The following is a 21,158-nucleotide window of genomic DNA, read 5'->3' on the forward strand; positions in this document are numbered from 1 at the left end:
CAGTATGCTCAGACGTGGGAACAAGGAGAAGCCCATGTTTAGTTGTTGTTCTCCACAGTCTGGTGATGGTGGAGAAATACCAGTTTTCTATCTGTTTCGATTTTCTTTCTAGTTCCATCTTTCCTAAGCTGATCCATTTTGCACCTCTTCTTGTGCCACTTGCTGTCTCCCCCGTAACCTTTTCATCCTCACTGAATGTCTTCATTTCTCCACTCTGCAGTTTGGCCTGCTCCACCTCAGCCCCTTGCTCCCCTCTTGTCGCTAAGCCTCTTTCTGTCTCCTTTTTCGTGGCAGCTGCACTTCTCCTCCTCTTCCACCTTGGTAAAGCACCAGAACAGGGGTAGACAGAGGGTATTGAGGCAATTTTGGCAGCAGCATCCTTGACTTGCTGCAATATGTCAAGAGCAGGGAAGTCCTGCTCAGCCCCAATGGCTGTAGGGTGCAGTGTGCTCTGTTCACACGGGAGCATATCGAGTAGGTCCCCCAGGCTTGGGACCTCAGGAGACCTGTACAGCAGAACCTGAGCAGATTTTTCACGAGTTGTAAATGCTTGCCCTGGCTTCACCCTCATCTTTGCTGAATTTATAATCTCTGGTCAAAAGTACAGGGTTACTGGAGAGTTTTAGTATTATGATGGCATTTATTTTAATGCCGAGGTTAGAGAAAAAGTCAATTTACCATTTTCAGAAATGAGTGAACTGTATAAGGTAACTAAAAATATATCTGCATACAGAAATAAAATTCAAATTCAGCTTAATGTAATTCAGCACCATAATAGGCAATTTCAGTGCATATGAACAAAGTTGGTGAGTCTTAAACGAAGGCAGACTTATGTAATGGAAAATGTAAAAGGTAATCTTAGCTGTAGGTAGTGTTATTGGTGTTAATTCTGCTCTGTTTCTCTTGTCTGAGGTCTTGTCGACCTGTGTACATACAGGAATATTGGAATGTGATAAATGGAAAAATGGATCTGTTTCATAGATAGAAAAACTATAGCCTGGAAAGGCAGCTGGTCTGAATTTTGAAGATTTGGCACCACTTATTTAATTTTTAAATTTTCAGCCTTTGTTATCCAATCTGAGAGAAAGAAGCTGTCTTTTGAGTGTCTTTACATTTACCTCTCCCACAGCAAGTAAACAGGGGCTCCCTGTTCACTTTTGTGAAGATGAGGTCTTAGGTGTTTCAGATTGTCAAAAAAGCTAGCCATTCCTGAAATGTTGATTTTTATCCTAACTTGTACAGGAAATCTGTTTCAGAGCCAGAAATACAGATTGAATCTTAGGACTTCTACACCTTTGGTTCCGCAGCAAGACCATCTGTCACTTGTAATTCCTGCTATGAAAAAAGACAATCTATTTAACTTTGATGAAATAATTCTGAATTTACAAGCTATATTCTTCTCTCTTTCCCCAATTAGATTTTCCTCCCCTCATACATGCTGGAATTTCTGTTTGAAGGTTCAGCCTTGGGTAAAGCTAAGCACAATAAAAATGATCCATTTTTAATCGCTTTCTCCCCATTGGCCATAATATGCACTTGCAAAACAAGATAACTCCTTTCACCAAAGCAAAATTGATTCAGCTGCAAAATCAAGAGAAATCTGAAAACGGGTGAATTTTTTGTGACTTTAGATTTCATTAAGGTTGTACAGATCTTTTGCTCAAAGACTGCTCATTCCAAGACTGCTTTTTAATCTACTAGGTTCACTCCCAGCTTCGTTCAACTTTCCAAGGATAACCACTTTTTCTCATAGCACCACTAAAAACATGACTAAGTTCTCTTTTATAATGAGCAAACAAATCAAGCTTCTTCTTTGGAGAGAACCATCTTCATCTTTTTAAAGATATGCTTCCTGAAATCATGTGTTCAGTCTTTCACATATATGTTTTCATGGTCTAAACGATAGATAAAATTAAATGATGCAATTTTAGCATTTGCTAGGCATTATTTTTCATGGCTCTAAGTGAGGGAATATCTCAGGTGGCTCCTTCCACCTTCCTCCCAGCTCTTGATTTTCCTACACATGTATACGTAAATTCATTCCTAAAGTACAGACTCAGTTGTGTTTATAGTTCAGGGCATGTCACCCTATTAAATTTTAATGACAATATGATTGAAATTTGGGGGATTAACAACCACGTGGCAATAATTCAGCTGATATCTACTTTATTTGCACCAGTTCTTCCAACCTTCTCTCTACAATGAATAACTGAAAAGCACTGAAGAGCTGAAGGCTGTTTCTAGGATACAATGTGCAGCACTTCCTACTCTTGGCTCACTCTAACTTCAGCCTCTGAGCTCTGTCATTTTTTTCTGTCTATGAATTTTAAATAGTTTTTGCCACCAGATAGTGAGCTGAAAGCAGTAGCATTTGTCCCAACTGTGGGTGGGATCACCTTGCTATCATGGCAAAATCGAAGGGGCTGATCTTCACAAGGACTTTGAGATAGGGTAATTTCCACACATTACTTATCCTGCTGTTTGGAAAAACAAAACAAACAAACAAACAAAACACCTCTCCTGCAGTGAGTTCAGAGGCTTTGTGGAGGTATGTGAGCGCACATATGTCCATATGCAAAGTATGGCTTCTTTGCATTGCCATTCCAGCTGGCAGTTCCTGGAAAGCTGTCTGGAGCCACCCTGCAACTCCAAAAGCTTCTGCAAAAAGGAGATCACAGATGATACAGCCTCCTCCTGCGATTTGGGCTTGTACTGTCCTTTCTGTGTTGCAGGGCTTGTGCATGGGCAGAAGGAGGGAGAGACTGTTGCTTTTTCATGATTCTTATTTAAGGAGAGAACAAATTCCTGATAGGGCTGCTTTCTTTGGGCAGTTCAGCTGAGGGAAAGAAAAGGTCTTTTAAATGTGCCGTCGCAGGCTGATCTGGGTATAAACACTTATGGTACATTGATCCATTGTAAACTCCTGGAACAGGAACAGGATGCAGGTATAGCAGACAATTATTGTAAAACAATCGTTGCTCTATAAACAGCCAGTTTACAGCTTTCTGCTGTCCCCGAGATGTAGGTGTTGGTTTCACATTCTTGGCAGCCCTCCATTCAGAAAGTCAAGGTCCCTCTCTTTGGGCAGGAGCTGGCAGGAGGCTTGTGGGTCAGTGGGAAAGGGCTGCTGGGGGAAATCTCTCCTCAGGCTGGGAAACTGGGGAGATTTCTTGTCGCAGGTTTGGGAGACAAACCTGCTTCCCAGCATTTTGCACTTGCAGTACATGATTGCTTTGAGATTTAGGAAGCAAACAAACAGTAATCATTAAGAGCGGTTTATTAAATGAAATAAATTTCTCCTTGTGCCATTGACTAAAGAGCAGGCAATTTAGCAGTTCCTAATTACGGGATTACATCTAGATTTTTCTAAACCGAAACAACAGTTTATATGAACAGTTTCCTGAGGTGCGCATGTGCTTTTGGAGGGTTTCATACAAACGAGTCTCTCTCTCAGAGGTGTAAATCTTGGTGCTGCTTTAGCCACTCAGGGTGCCTTGGATGCACAGCCCGTACCCGCAGGCAGCGACCTGCCTTGCTGTTCGGCAGGGGGGTGTTTTTTCTCAGCCAGTTCCGGCAGGGCAGATACACACGTTCACTCCGGGCCCGTGTTTGGGATGGCGAAATAAAATAGTTCCCATAGTTATTCCTAGAAGTTAATTAGCTGTGACAGTGGGAAAGTGACAACCTCGTGGTTCTTGGATATTTATAACGAGGCTGTCACTTGCTAGATTAGTCGGGTCATAGAGGAGACAAGTGTGTAAAGTCAGGTTTCTGGCAGGGCATAGGACTGAACCTGCATCGTCGTGCTTCCTTGCCATTGCTTAGATGTTGGCAGAAAGGATGCCTTGGTGCAGCATTTGTAACACTACACCAGCATGCGATCCTTATCTTTGGGGACCGTGGCCTTACACTGCTGCAGAGCTCTCTGTAGGTGCACACACATTGCCTTTATCACCTGCCTTTAAAGCTTGACCTGGGATGATTGAAACCGATGTGGGATTTCTGCTCCTGCTGCTTTAACAAGAGCAAGGTCAGGCTTCCAGGGGCAAAGCAGAGCTGTGGCATGGGGCGGTCATGGAGGACACGAAGAAACGCCATGGTGCCGTCCCTCGGCGTGCACAGTCTGCTGCAGTGTAGCACCCTTCTGCTCTGTGCACATGGTGCTCCAGCCAACTGCTCTCTGGGCGATGTAGGCTCCTGGTTTGGGATCCTGGGTCCCTCATTTTTGCGTTATGCATTTAACAAGTGGCACTGACACTACTGTGCTTCAGGGATTGATCTAACTGTGAAGTTTCCTAATGCAGAAGGCGACGCTGCAGTTTGACTCTTGGTTTTCACCATGTAATCAAGGTTTAGTGTACCAAATGTGTTCACTCTGCACTGGTAACAGCACAGCTAAACATGACTTCTTAATACCTACAGAACTGCTCAGGCCCAGAAAAGCTGCTGGGAATATTTTTGAGAACTTTTTTTTTTCATTTGTGAGAGTTAAATGAGCAAAGAGTTACAACAGGGGAAAAAAGCTCTCAAATTGCACAGTTAGTGCAAACCACGGGTATTTTATTGGTAATGATAGGCTAACCTGGAATAGATTATTTTGAAAAACTCTCTCATTCAGAGTACCATTTATTAATGTTGCTACTGGTCAGACGATGTGATATCTCATGCTGAGGAATATATGAGTCACCATCATGATAAGGAGAGATCGCACAAGTAGGTTCATTTTTGTCTCTGTCATTCCAGTCCTGCACTTTTAGTAGGAAAAACTAACATAGGACTTTAGCATGATCTTGGGAGTGTCATTTCTAGTGAAAATTTCTTGCTCATAAGTAGTGTGCCAAATTTTGTAGTGGGTTTGTCATCTGCCCAATATTCTTCAGAGAAATCAGCTGACTGTTGGCTCCCCTAATTATTTATTTTTCTAATATTGTTTTTTTTCAGAGCTAGTTTGAAGGGGGAACAATCCCCAACCATATATAAATAATCAACTAAAACCAGACAGTTCTGTCAAAAAAAATGTAAAGCTTTGGAACAAACAAAAATAGTTTTGTACAAATTTCTCTCATAAAACTGGCAAGATATCAGAGAGCATTTTCTGAGAAATATTTTACTTCACTGGAAGGTAGGACGCTACTTCTTCGCATTGCTACAAACCCCCACTGGAGAGCAAAACTGGGAAGCTGCCAAACATCTCATACCTGCTGTGACAATGGGTAGCTGTATCAACACATACAAACCCATATTTAACTAAACTGTTCAATTGAATTCTAATCTCCAGCTAATCACAAAGCTTTAAAAAATATCCCTATTCATGTTTTATTTCTAAAAAATACCTTTATGATGTAATGCAAATGAATGAATGGATGAGAGACTTGAGCACAATACACTATCTACAAAACTAAATGAGTTAGAGGGCTCATATTCTATTCGATATTTGACCCATGAAACTCTCAGTTAAAAAGAAAAATGGAGACTGGAAGTCACTGAAGGGCCGTTTTAGGGATACTCAGAATAAAAGGTGGTACATAGATGTGGTTTCGTTTTGTGCTATGACATACCAGAGAGAAAGCACTCTTAGCTGCCATGAGCCACCAAATTCGATGAAAAGATTGGAACGGGAAAACTACCAGCTATCACCAGTTTGCTTGTAATAGGTATACTTCGTGTTCAGAACAGAACTGCTACCTCCTGAATGAGGTGTGTGTCTGTTGTTGCAGAGGACAGAGAGCGCTTTCATCTTTCCTGCCTCCTCAAAACTATATGCAGAAGAGAGCACTCTATCTCTGAGTTTTTGCATCAGACTTGGTATCTTCTGTGGGACTGTCAGTGTACAGGCTGATTTGTTCTTAGTATTAGTTAATGGGAGATATTACACAAGTGAAGAGGTGCTCCTTTGACTTCTTTGGGAATGTAATTTGAAGTTAATAATGGGGGAAATAGAGTTAAAATGCACAGTCCCTAAATCAAGACACAGCACCTCATCATCTTTTACAAGCAGGAATGAGCACCCTGCTCATGTTTTACCCAAGAAGGACTGATGCACCCAACAGAAGCCACATCTGCACAGATGTTTTCCTGTTACAGAACCAAAACATAATTTTGTATGAGGATGCTGTGGAGCAAGTCTGAAGAACGAGACTTTTGTGTTCAGCTGGTTCTCTTGCAGAGCCCCTCATGGGACACCTGCAAAAGAGAAGCATCTTCTCTGGACCTCCTCACTGAGTCTTAGGTGCTTACCTCCTAGCTGGTCTCACTTTCCTTATTTTTGCAGTCCAGGACATAACGGCAGACTGATCTCTGCTAGTGTTTGGATACCTCTGCGAGTACCTTTGCTAGTGCTTTGAATACCTCTACAAGTATGATGGCTCCTTTTTACTAATTTTAAGAAACCCTTGGAGGTGGCTCATTCTCATTCTGTTTTTCTATCCTGCATAGCAAGGCTGGGCGTATCCTTAATTTAACCTGGCAGTGAGGAGTGCAGGCATGTACTTTTAACTAAAGTGACTCTCCCTGACCCAGGTTTTATGCTTGCATGAAAACCCTGTCAGTAAAAATAATTTTCTACTGTCTGCATTTGTTCTGTTTTTACACTGTGTCTTCAGACCTCCACCTTTTTAGTGCAAATAGGCCAATGTGACCTTCTTACCAAACGGTTATTGAAGACTACAGTTAACAAAATATTCTAGGGGGCTATCAAATGTCTCCAAGGTAAGGCATGCATAAAACATGAGCACATAGTCGTAAATAACCAGGCTCCTCTTCATTTATTTTAAAATAATGATGGTTGTTTAACTGGCTTGAAAGGGTTACTCTTTCACCCCTAGTTTGTTCTGAGCACCGTGGGAAAATGACATGAGCACTGTTTAGTTTAAGGGATGTAGTCATGCAAAACCTTTGCTGTACTTGTGGAGGAAGCTGGAGTGTTTCAAGAAATAATGAAGGTGTGAATCATCACAATTCTGAATTGTCTGATAAGAAAATCTTTTAATCTCCTGTAGTAATGTAAGGATTCAAATTGCTGCAATTCTCTTTATAAATTGTGCAATAAAATATGGAATAAATCATTGCAAAAGAATCCAAGATTATCAGCCATCTCTTCCTTTGATATCAGTATTTCTGAACGGTGTTCTTTAAAGATTTTTTCTTGTTAGTTTATTTTTAGGAGAAAAGTAAACTAATTAGCTCATTTTTTTTTCACTTTATGGTCTGTTCTTGGCATGCTTAGAAAACATTTGAGCTCAAACAGTTCATTTTCAGTTGTGCCCGTTGGAAGGAAGGATTTCCATTTTTTAAAAACAGCTTAAGAAAACAACCAAGACCAGATACTGCTTTCATTAAAAGTATAGGCAAAGGATGAGGAGTTTGGTTATTTACTTTTCTTTTTTTTTTTTTTCCACTTGTTATTACAAATGACATTTAATATTTAAATGACAAAAAAATCTTCAGTTTTATATGCCTCTCCATGTGTTCAGTCAAAAACCAGTTCCACTCTGATAAATAGTATAATTTCTCATTGTTTCTGGGATTTCGCTCCACATAATTCCATGTGGTTTTACAGGATGACATCTATGGTCTTTTACCAAGGTTTTATGTTTTTACTTACACAGAAACCACACAATGCAGTAGGATGTCAAGAAAGCAAACAGCTTGATAAGGTTTAGGCTTTTGAGGTTCCTTTTATGATCAAGAAAGATATAAAATCATGTAAATCACTCAAACTGGAAATCACAGAAGCTCACTTTGATATATGACCCTTCTTGTAATATACAATAAGACTTTGATTACAACTTTATCATTTCAACTTCCTAGGCAGCAGCTGCTCATTGGCTAGAGACAAAATCAAACGATTATCCTGCTACCTTTGCCTGTGGACGGTAAAAAGTTATCTTTAATAAATGACAAAGTCCTGTCATAAAAGATTAGAATAATGGAGCTAAACAGGATGAAATACAGCCATGAAGTTTAAAGCGTTTGGGTCAGATTCTGCTGTGATTTGTCTGCAAGCCCATTGCTCAGGCCGTGTTATGTCCAGGCACCCTGCCCTGGGTCAGGGTTTTGCAGCTTCTTGCTTGGTGTCCACGAGCATCCTCTGTTCTCACCATTTTCAAGGGGCTGCGAGAAAGTGGCAAAGCAGTTTTTGGAAACAGCGTGTCTGATTGCATTTTGGATGGTGTTTTATTTTTTATTTTTTTTATTTTTTTATTTTTTTTTATCACTGGAATATGTTTTATAAATATTTGATGAATGCCTGAAAAAAATGTGAAAAGTCACAGTAATGGTAAGATTGTTTATGGCGTTTTGATGTAATTGGCCTACTTACTTGCCTCAGAAAGTTATTAGGTAAAACACAGTTGTGTGCAGATCAAAGATATGTGACACTCTCTGGCTAATTGTCTAGATGTATAACTCACACAAGGGGGAGAAGCCGCTCGGCTCTTTCAGTGTCACCTCCCTCGCTTCATACAGCTGCTTACAGCCAGTAATTGGCTTGGGAGACAACATATAGCACACTTACTGTTATGTCAATTGTGAGTGATTTCTTTCCACAAATTATGGCCAAGCTGGCTTACAAAAATTCCAAAATAAAACTACTTGAGTGCTCATTTAGTCCCAGCTGCTTCACCTGCTGGGTTTTGGATGCTGAAGGGAAGAAGATCGGTAACTGCAAGCAGCTGGTTGGGTGAGTGGAGAGCAAATAGATTGGTAGTGGCACGAGGAGCCCACCTCTGCATGCTTCTGTCACCTGGGACTCAGAAATAGGACCTGTGGCAGTCTGTTGGCATAAGGCCCCTGGGTGAAGATGAGAAGGCTTAAAGGTGAGCTGAGACCCCATTGTAACTGAGTAAGGGGATATGAATAAGTGTGCACCTTCAGGAAGGGGAAAGAGGACAGAAGAGATGACAAGGAATGGGTGAAAACAGCTGCTAGCTGGTTTATGTGGAGTTCATAGGGTGAACTGGAGGACCCGATGGGCCTGAACGCTTCTCACAACTGCTCAAAGAACTGAGATAGGGAACATGGTGTTGAACTTGGGAGGGGAAGGAGGCTGCTCAGGGTTAGCCTCTGCACAGATCCACCTCGTGGTGAGGCCAGCAGGCCCTATCTGGTGCTCTGCGATGCAGTAGCAAGGTCACCTTGCTGTTCTCCTGCTCCAGAGGTGTTTGTGAGCTCATGGTTCCCAATGTGCAGAGCAGTGAAGGAGTAGCATTGATGCAAGAATTATGTGAATGCCTATGCATGTGTGTGATCATAATATAGCTATAATGGACTCTAGATACAGTATGGTTCAGATATATTCTAATACAAGATTTTGGACTCTGTGTGAACTGCTTGCTCTCTCCTAATGTTTCTTTAAATATGAGGCAATTGCACAGCAATCTAGAGATAACTTAGTGTAGAAAAATAATAGAGATATTTGCGTTGTTCCCTTGACATTTTTACTTTCTTTCTTTTTCTTTGAAGCCACCAGCTATTTCCCTGTAGAGCTATGAAATAACAGGAAACAAGAACCTCCTAGCAAAGTAAAGTTTCTTCTGCAGAACTAGAGCAGATCAAGTCCTGTAGAAAGTTAATGAGGAACTGAGACTTTTGTGTGTTAGGATAAAGAAAATTGTTCACTTTCTAGTGCCCTGGAAACAGTCATGAAACCTTTCAGGGAATGGCATAATGTATTTTTAGTGCAAAATGGAGCTAGCAAAAAGTTGTGAAATGCTGTGCCACCAGTCCTGGATTTAATACATCAGACATGCAGCAACTGCATGTTTCCTGTTTCTTTATTTCATTGCAAACAAATACAAGAGACGTTAGAAAAAGTCACTTTTTTCTCATTTTCTCATCAGGCTCTCCCTAGAAAATGCCAGCCAATGTATGTAAACTGAGCTGCTGCTGGACACTGGTCCTGCTGGACACCAGGCAGAGTGCAGCATGGCCCCCTCCCACCTCCGAGATCACCTGTACGGCTGAGTGCTTGTTTTCATTTTCCTGCCTCCCTCTCCGTGCCTGCAGATGCCACTTCCAGAGCTGGTGCTTTGTATACTCAGAGACTTTTTTTTTTTTTTTTCCCAACCTTTGCATTTTAATTACTACCTCCTCCATTTCAAAAGGCTGGATGTTTTGAGATAACAAAATATTTCCACAGGTCATGCTACTTTTTCTTCCTCTGGATTCCTCTATTAAGAGAAAGCTACTGATTTCCAGGAGGAAATTGTCTTGATTTCTTTATAGCCTCAATCTGTTCTCACTGAAGCCACTGGCAAATCTTCTGTTTATTTTTCAGGGATACAAAACTAAGCCAAATGCCATCAGGCAGAGATCAGCACATATATTGAACCGTGAGCAAGGCCTGGGGAGTCTAGTTAAGTCATTCATTAGAGCTACTTTGAAATTCCTCACTAAATAGGTTTGGGTTTGCTTTTTGCCAGCAGTGCTAACTCACTGAAATGGAAACATTTCATGGCAGTGTATCAACTTCTATTATCCAGAAAGGTTTTTTTGGGGTCCCAGGTGAAATTTTATGGGGAGCAAAGGAGTCAAAAGAAGAAAGATATTTTAGCTGAGATACTGAGCAGATATAGCTACATGGCTTCTGGGCTAGTGTTACTTGTGATAGCCTGAACACATCTGGGAAGATGGACTTAACTCTTAATGTCAGGTGCCCAAACTGAAATATGCATGTTTGTGATGTGTAATTAATTATTAAGCGCTCCTATTTACCTCTTAGTTATGAAAAATAATGTTGGAGTGGAGAGGATCATCAGCCCGGGGAAAGTAGAAGCATCATTTAAGCTTGCTCCTTTTGGAAGGAGTCGGTATCCCATACTGAAATGAAGTCTGACCTTTCTTGCCACAGGTCATGATGCTCATTCAACACTCAGAAAGCAGTTAAGGGTGTCGCAGAAGATATTGTCAAAGACTAAATGCAAAAAAGCAAAAACCAAACAAACAAAAAACACTTTTAGTTCAACAAAATTGCAGAAAGCTAGGAGAATATATTGAAGTAATGTGATGATATCTTCACCTTGTTCTTATACCTTTCTCTAGGCATGTGGTCACTGTCCAAGCCGGGTTCCTGGGCTGACAAAACTTAGTTTGGTCTGATACAACAGTTATCGCAGAAAGCATAAGAGGAAATCATTCTTGTTGTTTTGCAGCTCTGCCTACTCTGCAGATAGTACTATGTGTCTGTAACTTCATCAGCTTTTGCAGCTGATATCTTCAACAAGGCTCTGACTACAGTAGTGAAGGGAAAATGGTAAATAGAAAAGTGCTGAGGCTAGAACAAGACCAAATACCCTTCCACATTCTACAGGTTTTGATCCATGAGCAGTTTTAGATCCATCACTGATGGTCAACTGAACTCAGAGGTACATACTATTAAAGGCACTCAAATACGTAATGCTCACTGAAATCTCTGGGAGTAAAGTGAATATTTTTATGATCTGTGTCATAATAAAGCCAATGAATGGTGTTTGTGTTCAATCAGAGAAGTGTTTTGGTTGACATTCAGGCCTGCTGGGAATACAGAAAATAATAGTTACTCTCAAAATGTATAAAAGGTCATGTGGTTATCTTGCATTCAAAACATCACTATCAGCTTACCTGTCTGTTGTGTAGCATTGTGTTGATGTCACAGGCAGTACACAGCATAAAATGAAGTAACTAATCATGAATACTTCCATGATTCTTGGACTGCAACAGGGAAAAAAAAAATTAAAATTAAAAAAGAGCAGGAATTGCCTTGTATTTTGATTACAATTTTCTATATAAGTAGGACACATTCTAAATATTATTGAGTTAGTCCATCCGACAGTATAAATATGAAATTCTAGTTTTTTCGCTTAAATCCTGAGTCCACATCACTTGTATCCATGGTGATAGTAAGACACTTGTTCTGATTTCTTTTCAAGTCAGTGTTGTGATTCTTAGTGATTTTGAATTTGCTTTTCAGTAATTCTAAAAATTAATGGTTAGGCAAATATTCTCAGCTTTGGCTCTGTCTTTAGTGTGCATGCACCCGTTATTAAGTGACAATCTACAGCAGCAAACCCTGTCATTGTGGTTTGGATTTTCATGTTGTGTCTGTAGGGATAGCATATTCTATTTTAACAAAATCTGGTGTTATTGTACCAAAGCTTGCTTTTGCTTTATTGGGAAATAAAAAGGTTAAGCTCTTTGTTTGTAGAGATAGCTGGCATGGTTTAGCTTTAGTAGAAGGAGTGAGCAACAGGAATGAGGGAGTGGGGTGATAAATCAGAACACTTGCTTCAATAGATATCTCTCTTTGTACAGTAATTTGCTCTTGGTAAGATAGTTAGGGTTTGTTTATCATTCATTATCGTCTTTTCTGTGGGTGTGCAGCCTGGAAAATGTGTGTGTGTTGGGGGGGTGGGAGGGTGGGAACATAAAGCAAAAAGGTGAGACTATAAGGAAAAGGCAGATAATATAGATAGGGATCCCCTTGCTCCATATATATGTTCCAGAGGGAAGGAGAGAGGAAGGCAAGTGATGGTAGCGCAGGAGGTACAGGAAAGCATGCAGAAGCAATACCATGGAAAGCAAGTGAGAAATACCCTCAATTTTGGCAGCTCTTGAGGGAGGAAACTTTGTTTGGGCACTCCACAGAAGAGAGGACATGAAATATTACCCCAAAGGGACCGGCAAAGGTCCAGGTAAGCCCAGAGTGTTGGAAATGCCAGTGGGAAAATGGGTGTGTGACAACTACAGCTCTGGCTCCCTGTGAGCTCTCCTAGCTCATGCCTAGAAAATTTTCCCAAAGCTTGGACTGAATCAAATTAATACATGTCTGATAGGAAACTTGAAAATCTTCCTAGTATTCATCAGGAACCCCATGTTGCCAGAAGCTCTGTATTACTAAGCTCAGCCTGAACAAAATAAGGAAGTGCTCCAGAGATTTGCTGAACTGTGCCCTTGAACAAAGGTGAACTTAAGAAACCTTTAACAAACATTTGTGTTTTTCAAATGCTTATCTAGAGCTCTTGCCTTCCCCTTGACTGTGTAGGCTTAAGACGAAGTGGGAGGAGCTTGCACTATGATTATTCCCCTCATTTTGGACACCTGGCTCTTGATGGGAAGAGCCCAGCAAAGGGTCTGTGCTGATGCTCCATGCATGGTTTGTTGTTAATACAACTTCATAGTGACTTACAGGTCACCTGAAGTTCTGTTTCTGTGCTTGTGTGGGGCTTTTTAAGTTTCAAGTATACAGCTAAATATATTCTCTGTTTCCACTACCAGTGAATGTGTAAAATGTTCAGCCCTGGGTCGTTCCTTACTCTAACTGCGACTGAGCTCTCCCCTAAGTCAATGATGACAGAATGTGGTCCATTTTTTAAACTGGGGATTTGCAAACTCAAACATATTCACAAATCAAATTCAGTCAGGAGATTCCTCACATTCCTGCCTTGAATGGTCTCCAGACTCTCTGAAAAATACAACTGGTCTGCACTCCATATGACCATGTTTTTTCAGTTTGCTCATGGGAATGTCTAACGTTAATCACTGTGAGCCAGTTTTACAAATGTCTAGAAATTATTTTCAAAGAAGATAGTACTATTAAGCTAGAAGACATCTAATATATCTTATGCCATTTCTGATGCACAACGAGATGCAAAAATATCTCTCATTTTTACAAATAATTTGACTGATGGAAGAGATGCTTTTAACATTTGACACTTCAGCTGGTGGCATTGCAAGATCTTCTGGAGGACCTGATCGGATCTCAGAATGAACTTGGTCAGACAGAGACATGAATAAACAAAAGGATGTGAAAACAAAGTCTAGTAGCTAATGTCTTGTATGTCCATGTACATCTCTGTGCTTATCCCTCTTCTCACTCGTTTGCTTACAAATATAAGTCTGTCTTATCTGGAAATATCTCCCTTGCTGAAGGCTATAAGTACAGAAGATGTACACACCTCCTCATACTATGAAGTAATCTGTAAGGCAGGACTACCTGGTCTCATAAACCAGAACCTTTCATCAACAATCTTCATTCTGAAGCTGCTGCATAGGTTAACCATAGAGTTGTATCTCCCTTTGAAGACAAGAACCAAGACTGGACCTTCTCTACAGCTGTAGTTAAATATGACTGACTTTTTTACTTTTTTCCTCCTCTCTCTCATACAAACACACAACTTAACAAGACGTGAGAAAACAAGTGGAAATAATTGTAATAAAACAATCTCTCATAAAATCATTATGAAGAACATGGGTCTCTGCAAAGCTTTAAAAGTATCTTGGACTGACTTAGCTGACAAATTCCCATCACTCCAAACCTTGTCCTGGTATTTTTTCTTAGTAACCAGGAGGATATCTCCCAGAGAGAGTATTGCTCTTGTTTTCCCCACCAGTTGTGCACAAATTACCAGTTGTGCACATGTGTGAAACCCATGCCCAGCTGTGGGTGGGCAGCAAGCCAAGCAGAGCAGGTGAAGCTGATGTCCTTGGTCTGTCCTTGAGCCCCATCTCACAATGGGACAGCAAAATCCCCCAGGAGTTGCTGTCATTTCCTGCTTCCAAGCCATTCGCAAGGTTTCCCCTGACAACTTGGCTGGCCAAGGTATAAGAAGTGTGTCTTGTGGCTTTTTTTTTTTTTTTCCCTGCAAGAGAAATGTGAGATTTTTTTCTGATAGCCTGGGGGGAAAATTATGGCTTCTCCACAAAGTGCAACTGGTTGGAATATTCTTAGGGTCTGTCTTTTGGATTGACCTTCCCAAGATCAATCAAGTCTCCTCTCTGGAATTCAATCCTTGCAGTCCATGGGATTTGCAGCCAATTAATTCTTGAACACTTTATTATTACACTTGTCTGAGCTCGATAGCCATAGAAAATTCTCTTGATATTAAGGATAAATTGCAGATAGTTTTTCATTATACTCTGGAATAAGCGTGCATTATCCACAGAACGGAGATTTCTTATGTTTTCCCCAAATGCAAGTTTAATATTTATTGAAATCTTCTGTTGATTAAATGCTCTGAATAGTGTATCCAGAAGACTAATCGATATTTTAAATGCACTCAGACATATTTGCTGTTCACTAGTTACACAGAGAAATAATGAACTTGCTATATGAGAAGGTAAAATGCATGAATAATTCATAGCTATTAATTTATTCAGTTTTGCCTTTTGAATTGATTTGGCAATTATTCTTGTACTGCACATAATTTACAAATGCTTAGATATAAATATTTACAGTTGCAAATTTGTGGTCAAATCATTTCTATTCTCTGACTGAATGGCTTGTGTAGCACACCAAGCACTGCAAATTGTGAATTTTACTGTTAAATATACAACTCAGTAGAATGCAGGTGCTTGAATGATCAAACGAATTGGATACATACAGACTGTAAATGTGGTCAAACAAATATATTTCAAATGTGAATAAATATTTGCCAGCAGGTTTTTATTCATCACTTACTGCAGAAAGAAGGAAGGACATGTGTGTCATGCTGCCACAGACAACACTCAAAGACCCATGTCATTTGTCACTGAAATTTTAGTTGTTTATTTGTCTGTTCTCTCTTTTGGCTTTGTTTGATATATATATATATATATATATATATATGTATTCCTGCTGATTGTATTCTACATTTTACAAGGATGATTGCAACATTCAGGAAAATGAGAATTCATCCTAGGTGTCTTTGACCGGCAAAAAGCCCTCTGTTTCCCTTAACCCCACAGTGAAGCTGTGTGCTAGAGGATCCATAAGCAGAATATTATGAATCTGTGAGTGAACTGTTGGTTCAGTGAAAGGGCTAATTCACAAGGGTTTACTTCAGCCAAGGGAGACTTTCCTCCTAAACTCCCCCTGTAGTAATTTAGAGAAAGAGAGATTTCTCTAGAGCACGATTCAGTATGGGAGCCTAATTTTAAGTGCTCTGAATCACTCCTCTAGTCTGCTTATTTTGAACAGTACAGTTTATCTTCCCTCCGTTTCCTGCTTGCTGCCCTGATTGATGAGTCAGGATTTATGCAGAATGAATGATTTTCACCTTTTATGAATAAAGTCATTTTACATAGCATTGTAATCATTTAGAGCACTTGATTTGAGACTAAAGAACTAGTGAAAGCATTAGGGTGTATTATGTTATATATTTCACTCTCTGAACAGTTAGAAGAACCTTGAAAAAATTCCAGCTGTAAGCATTTAAGTCATTTAATACATTGCAATAATTCAAAGCCACTTAATGTGATTTTCAGTTTTCTCGAAGCACTCCAGAAAATTACTTTTTTCAAAAGTTCCTTCACTTTGAAATGCTTCCACAGAAGCACTCAAGGCTGAAAGTTAAGCCATTTACAGATAGCACATTCAGAAAAGAAAAGGAAAAAAAAAAAAAAAAACCAAAAACAACAACAACAAAAAACCCAAACTCTGAAACTACAAACACAGTTTGTTCTAAAGGGATAGAGACAAACTTGCATTAACATCCACAGCAATCCTAAAGTGAAACTAGATATTTGGTCTTATTTTTCTAAACATATTTGAGATATAAGAGTGGATGCTGAGGGAGTCCTAAGGCCAGGCCAGTGGTAGCCTTAGGACTGTGTAGGGATGTAAGGGATGCCCAAAGGAAATTTGCTCATGGTGTGCAGCACATGAATGGGTGTGAAACCACACTCAAAATTTTCATGGCTATTCTTCTCTTGGGATGAAGTGCTGCTGAGCTTCACAACCGCAGCAAAACTGCTGAAGCTCTGCTGTCACAGCCTGAGAAACTGCTGCTCTCAGGGCAGCAGCTTCATGAGGCCGTGTGGGCACCTCACATCCAGGTAAATGCCAGGTCACCCTAGTGAGCTGGAGCTAATGCTCAAGAAGGCAACTTTTGACTGTGTAGAGTTGGAGCCACCACAGGGCTTGCTGTTAAGTGTTGTCCACAGTCTTGCTGTCCATTGTGGACCCTCTGCGTCTTATCCTGAGTGGTACTGGCAATGCACAGCCCTGCGGATGGCATTCTTCTGGCACATCAGCATCCTGGGAGAACCGCTGTTAGTGCGTCTGAGGTGACTGAGTTGACTAATGAGTGCTCCTACCAGTGCTGCATAGTGCAACTACATATGGTGCTCTGCAGCCTCTGTCCAACACAATATGTCCAGCTGCCAGGGGCTGCTCTGCAGGGGCCTCCTGCCCCAGGCAGTAGTTGCAGGTGGTCCCACTTCCTAGGCTAGCTGCCTGCTGCCATCTGCTATCTTTTGTCTCACTGTCTTTGTCACGCCTGTACTCTCCAGGGTCTCAGTAGGATCTCCAAACATCCTCTTGAATGTCCCACCGTAAAATGAGTGTTTTAAATACGATTTTGGTCATGGGCAAGGTGTATCTGTGTTTTGTTCCAGTTTAGAAATGCCATAACATAGGGAGTGATGGGTGAGCTTCTTATGGCTGTGTCAGGTGCCTGTAGTGTGTGCTTCCTTCCCTTCCTTCCCAAGCATGAGTTGAGGGGAGGCCAAAGGGGCATTGCACTGAAGAGCAAAAGTCTCTGCTAGCATGTGCTGTGGCAGTATGAAGGATGCTTGAACTTGGCTTCCTTCTCATAATGTAGAACATTGTGGAGTAGTGTGTCTGTGATTAACTCTTCCTCCCCCGGGTAAAGAGATGGAAATGGTATTCGCTTCTTGGTGTAGTAATAAAATACTTTTGTAGTCTCTTCACAATTTTTTTCAAAAAATAGGAAAAAAATCTGCTGTCAGTAAAATGCATTGTCAGAACAACCACATGTGCTGTGTTTAATTTCATTTAATATTTAATGATTAGCTAGCTTTTCCTGGGATAATGATTTCACAAGAAGAGAAAGATCAGAGCAGCCCTCCTGCTACTGTAGCACAGCTACAGCAGGAGCTGCAGAAATGTAGGGTCAGCTCAGCAGAATGAGATTCTGCCATCTGTACTCATTGCGGATAGCTCTTCACTTCCTGAGGGTCTGCCCTTGGGTCAGTAGGACTCCTTCACAGATAAGGAGGCATTCAGTATGCATTAAGGCACAGAATTTGACCCCAAATACAAAATGCTCCCTCCCTTGGTAAGAATAAACTGAACGTGTTTTAAGGTAATCCTGTATATTCTCCTGGTTTTTATGAGAAAGGAGTGGGATGTTTGCTTCAAGACCTCATGTGCCACAAGAGTGTGCTGTCCAGCCCTTTCTACCATTACATAAATTCCTCACTCAGTCATGTCACAGTGATGTTATTTTATATAAAGAGGACTTTTCTACAGTAATTTCAGCAACATATTTGGAACAGCAATCTGTCTACATTTCTGCATGCCAAACTCAATGCTAGGCACACTTGACCAGTAAATGGTATCTGTATGGCTTTTACATCAATGTCAAAGGTAACATTTCTACACTCAGTGGGTTAGCAGACATGGGTGTTGGTGATCCACACGGCAGAATAGGCTCTGATTTGTTTCCTGATAGTTGTATTGGCTCTGCAGTGCTGACAGTCTTGTTAGTTCTTGTCTTTGGCATTCTCAGATGCATTCCTCTGAATTTTGAGAGTTAGAAGAACCATTAGATACAAGGAAGGAACAAGAAGACCCACAGCATATGTTCAATTTGCAGGCGAACAGTACTGCCTGTGCTAACCCTAATCCGTGTGTATAAAGATATAAAGATGGTCTGGGAAGCTAATTATGACAGGGGAAAAAAAAAAGAAAGAAAGAAAGACTGTAGGAATTTGCTCCAAATGACAGCAAATGCAGTTGGCAGAATGACTGAAACTCAATCTTTGAAAAATCCCTCCAGGATGTGTAGCTTCTCTGACACAAAGTGAGTGGGCTTATTAGGTGTATTCAATGACTTTTCATTTTCTACCCATAGCCAGACTAATACCTGTAATTCTTTCTCTCTCTCTTTTTTTCTTTTTTTTTTTCTGCCATTGGATAGGGACTTGCTTCATACATAGATCAATTTGTTTATTTGCCTTTTGCTTGCTTGCTTGCTTACTTTCTTTTTTTTTTCCTTTTTTTTTTTTTTTTAATGATGGATGAATTGACTGATAGTGTCATCACAGCCCTGTGAACTCAAGGATAAATTCACAGGCTGTTAGCAAAAGCACTGCCTGATGCCTGTCATCTTTACCAAGCAGGCATTATTCCCTCCTCTCCAGACTTTCAGGATGGCTTGAGGCTCCTTTTCCTTTAATGTCTTATTTTCCACTGAACTGCACCCTATGGTTAATTCTCCTTACTTTGCAGCTTCTCCTCACCAACCTGTGGAGTTATGTGCATATATTCCACTTACAGATCTCACAGTTTGCCAAGCATGGTGGGCATGGAGAAACAATGGCACAGATTTTAGAGAATCTGACTGCTTTCTCTCCCATATCTAACAGTCCCTAAGAAACAAATAACTGAAGATTTGTACCTGTTCATTTTAAATGAATCCCAAATGATTTGTGAAGACATGAAAAAGATGGTGTTCAGGTATTGCCCTTGCTTCCCTACCAGATGCCAACAGGGGGAGTTTCAGCTCTGTCTCAGATTTATGCTTCTGACAGTATCCTTGCCTTTAGTGATATTGATCATGAGGGATAAAAGTTATTTATTTTCCCACATTTCAATAACATTTCTTAACGCCTCTTTCCTTTAAAGAAACACTTCTGTAGCTCTTCTATGGATTGAAAATGAAGGTGCAGTTCATATCTGTTGTTGAAATCCTTTTTAAAAAAGAGACCAGAGATGGAATAGTTCTGCACCTTGCCTTGCTAGACTGAAAGAAAACTAATTTGCCTCTGAGATGAATCAAAACCAGATTTTAGAAAACTATCTTGATTTCTCCCTTCCCCCCGAAAACCCTGATGACTGAGGCATAGTTGAGCTCTCTTACTCATTTTGTATAAACTAAGATTTGAATGATAAGATCTTAGAAAACCAAAAATCTGCCTTTGGCCTATCAGTTTAAATCAATTAATTCATAGCCAGATAGAAAACAAATGTAGAAAAACTCTCTCCCTTTGCTTTGTTTGTTTATTTGTTTAAGAAGGAAATAAATGGGGAAGAATTTAACTTGTAAGGAGGCAGAATGACATCTCAGGAAAATGAGACTCTGTTCTTAGAAGAGGGGTGTAAATCATGCTTATGTGCTAATGAATGAAGGGAGACATTTTTGGAGACATTTTGTCTCTTTATAAATAGGACAGAATATGTCTGTGCAGAGCTGTAGTCAGTTCTGCTAGGTCCCAGCAAATAAGCTGCAGTTTCTTTTCTTTTCACAAAATTTGTCATTTACTTCTTACACGAAAAACAGTTTTTGAAATTGTCTTGAAAGAACAAGGGTGGCATCTTTTCTGTAACATGAACGTGGTGTTTTCATTTACTACTGAGGACAGTATTTTCTGTATATTGAGCCTCTAGGGTTCACTCAAGTTGCATTTCAAGCATTTTTAGCTGCCATCCAGACCAGATTTCAACTTCTGAATCTGTTTCATTTTGGGGGGTTGAAAACACAAACAGATCCAAAGCTTTTCAGGAGAAAACTGAAATATCCTGAGTCATCCAGTGAGGGCTGGCACTAGCTCCTATTTTCAAAGACTTCTTATTACTTCTGACTCTAAGCTTCAAAACTAGAGCTGCTTTCAACTAAGATATTTCAGCTGAGAGGGTCCACAACCGTGATCTTGTCTACAGAGGCCAGGGTGGCAGAAATCTCCCTTAGGCAGCCTGTTCTCTGGGGGAATCTTGCAACATTGACTTCTTACAAGTTTATGGAAATAAAATTGTTAAGGGATTAAAAATTCTTCCGAGTCCACTTGCCATCTGAATTTTGAATTCAGAAGCCATGTCATTCTCTCCATACCCACAAAGAGGAGGGCCATGCTCTGTGTAATATCCAGGTACACTTAAGTAAAGGTGTATACTTATAAAAATGTGATTGCCTACTTCAGAAATCCAAATGATGATTCATGTCTGTAGCAATGATCCTCATTATTTGCTCAGTCCCGTTCTGCAGCCAGTTAAGAACCTTTTTAATTAGCAGCTATCAACAATTCAGTGAGTGGGTTGCTGGAGTGGAGAAGGTTAATGCCGTATCTTGGGGGGAAGGAAGTTAACTTACAGCTATTGCAAATAGGACATTTTTCTTGATTGGATGAAATTACGTTGGAGCGAAATCCAATATTTCTTGATATTGACATAATTGTGTTGTATA

General features: G+C 40.3%; 1 long non-coding RNA gene across 1 annotated transcript in view; it reads right to left on the reverse strand.

Annotated features, from left to right (window-relative positions):
• Positions 1 to 11,378: 11,378 nt before the first annotated feature.
• The window catches only part of LOC310892981, a 56,425-nt gene continuing 46,645 nt past the window's right edge, over positions 11,379 to 21,158 (reverse strand). The window contains exons 2-3 of the long non-coding RNA XR_014578605.1: positions 11,599 to 11,688; positions 11,379 to 11,511 (exon numbers count right to left, since the gene is read on the reverse strand). This is a non-coding gene — a long non-coding RNA (uncharacterized lncRNA). The remainder of the gene's footprint in view (positions 11,512 to 11,598; positions 11,689 to 21,158) is intronic.

The sequence above is a fragment of the Anser anser genome (genome assembly GCF_964211835.1).
Source record: "Anser anser genome assembly, chromosome: 1".
Classification (NCBI taxonomy): domain Eukaryota; kingdom Metazoa; phylum Chordata; class Aves; order Anseriformes; family Anatidae; genus Anser; species Anser anser.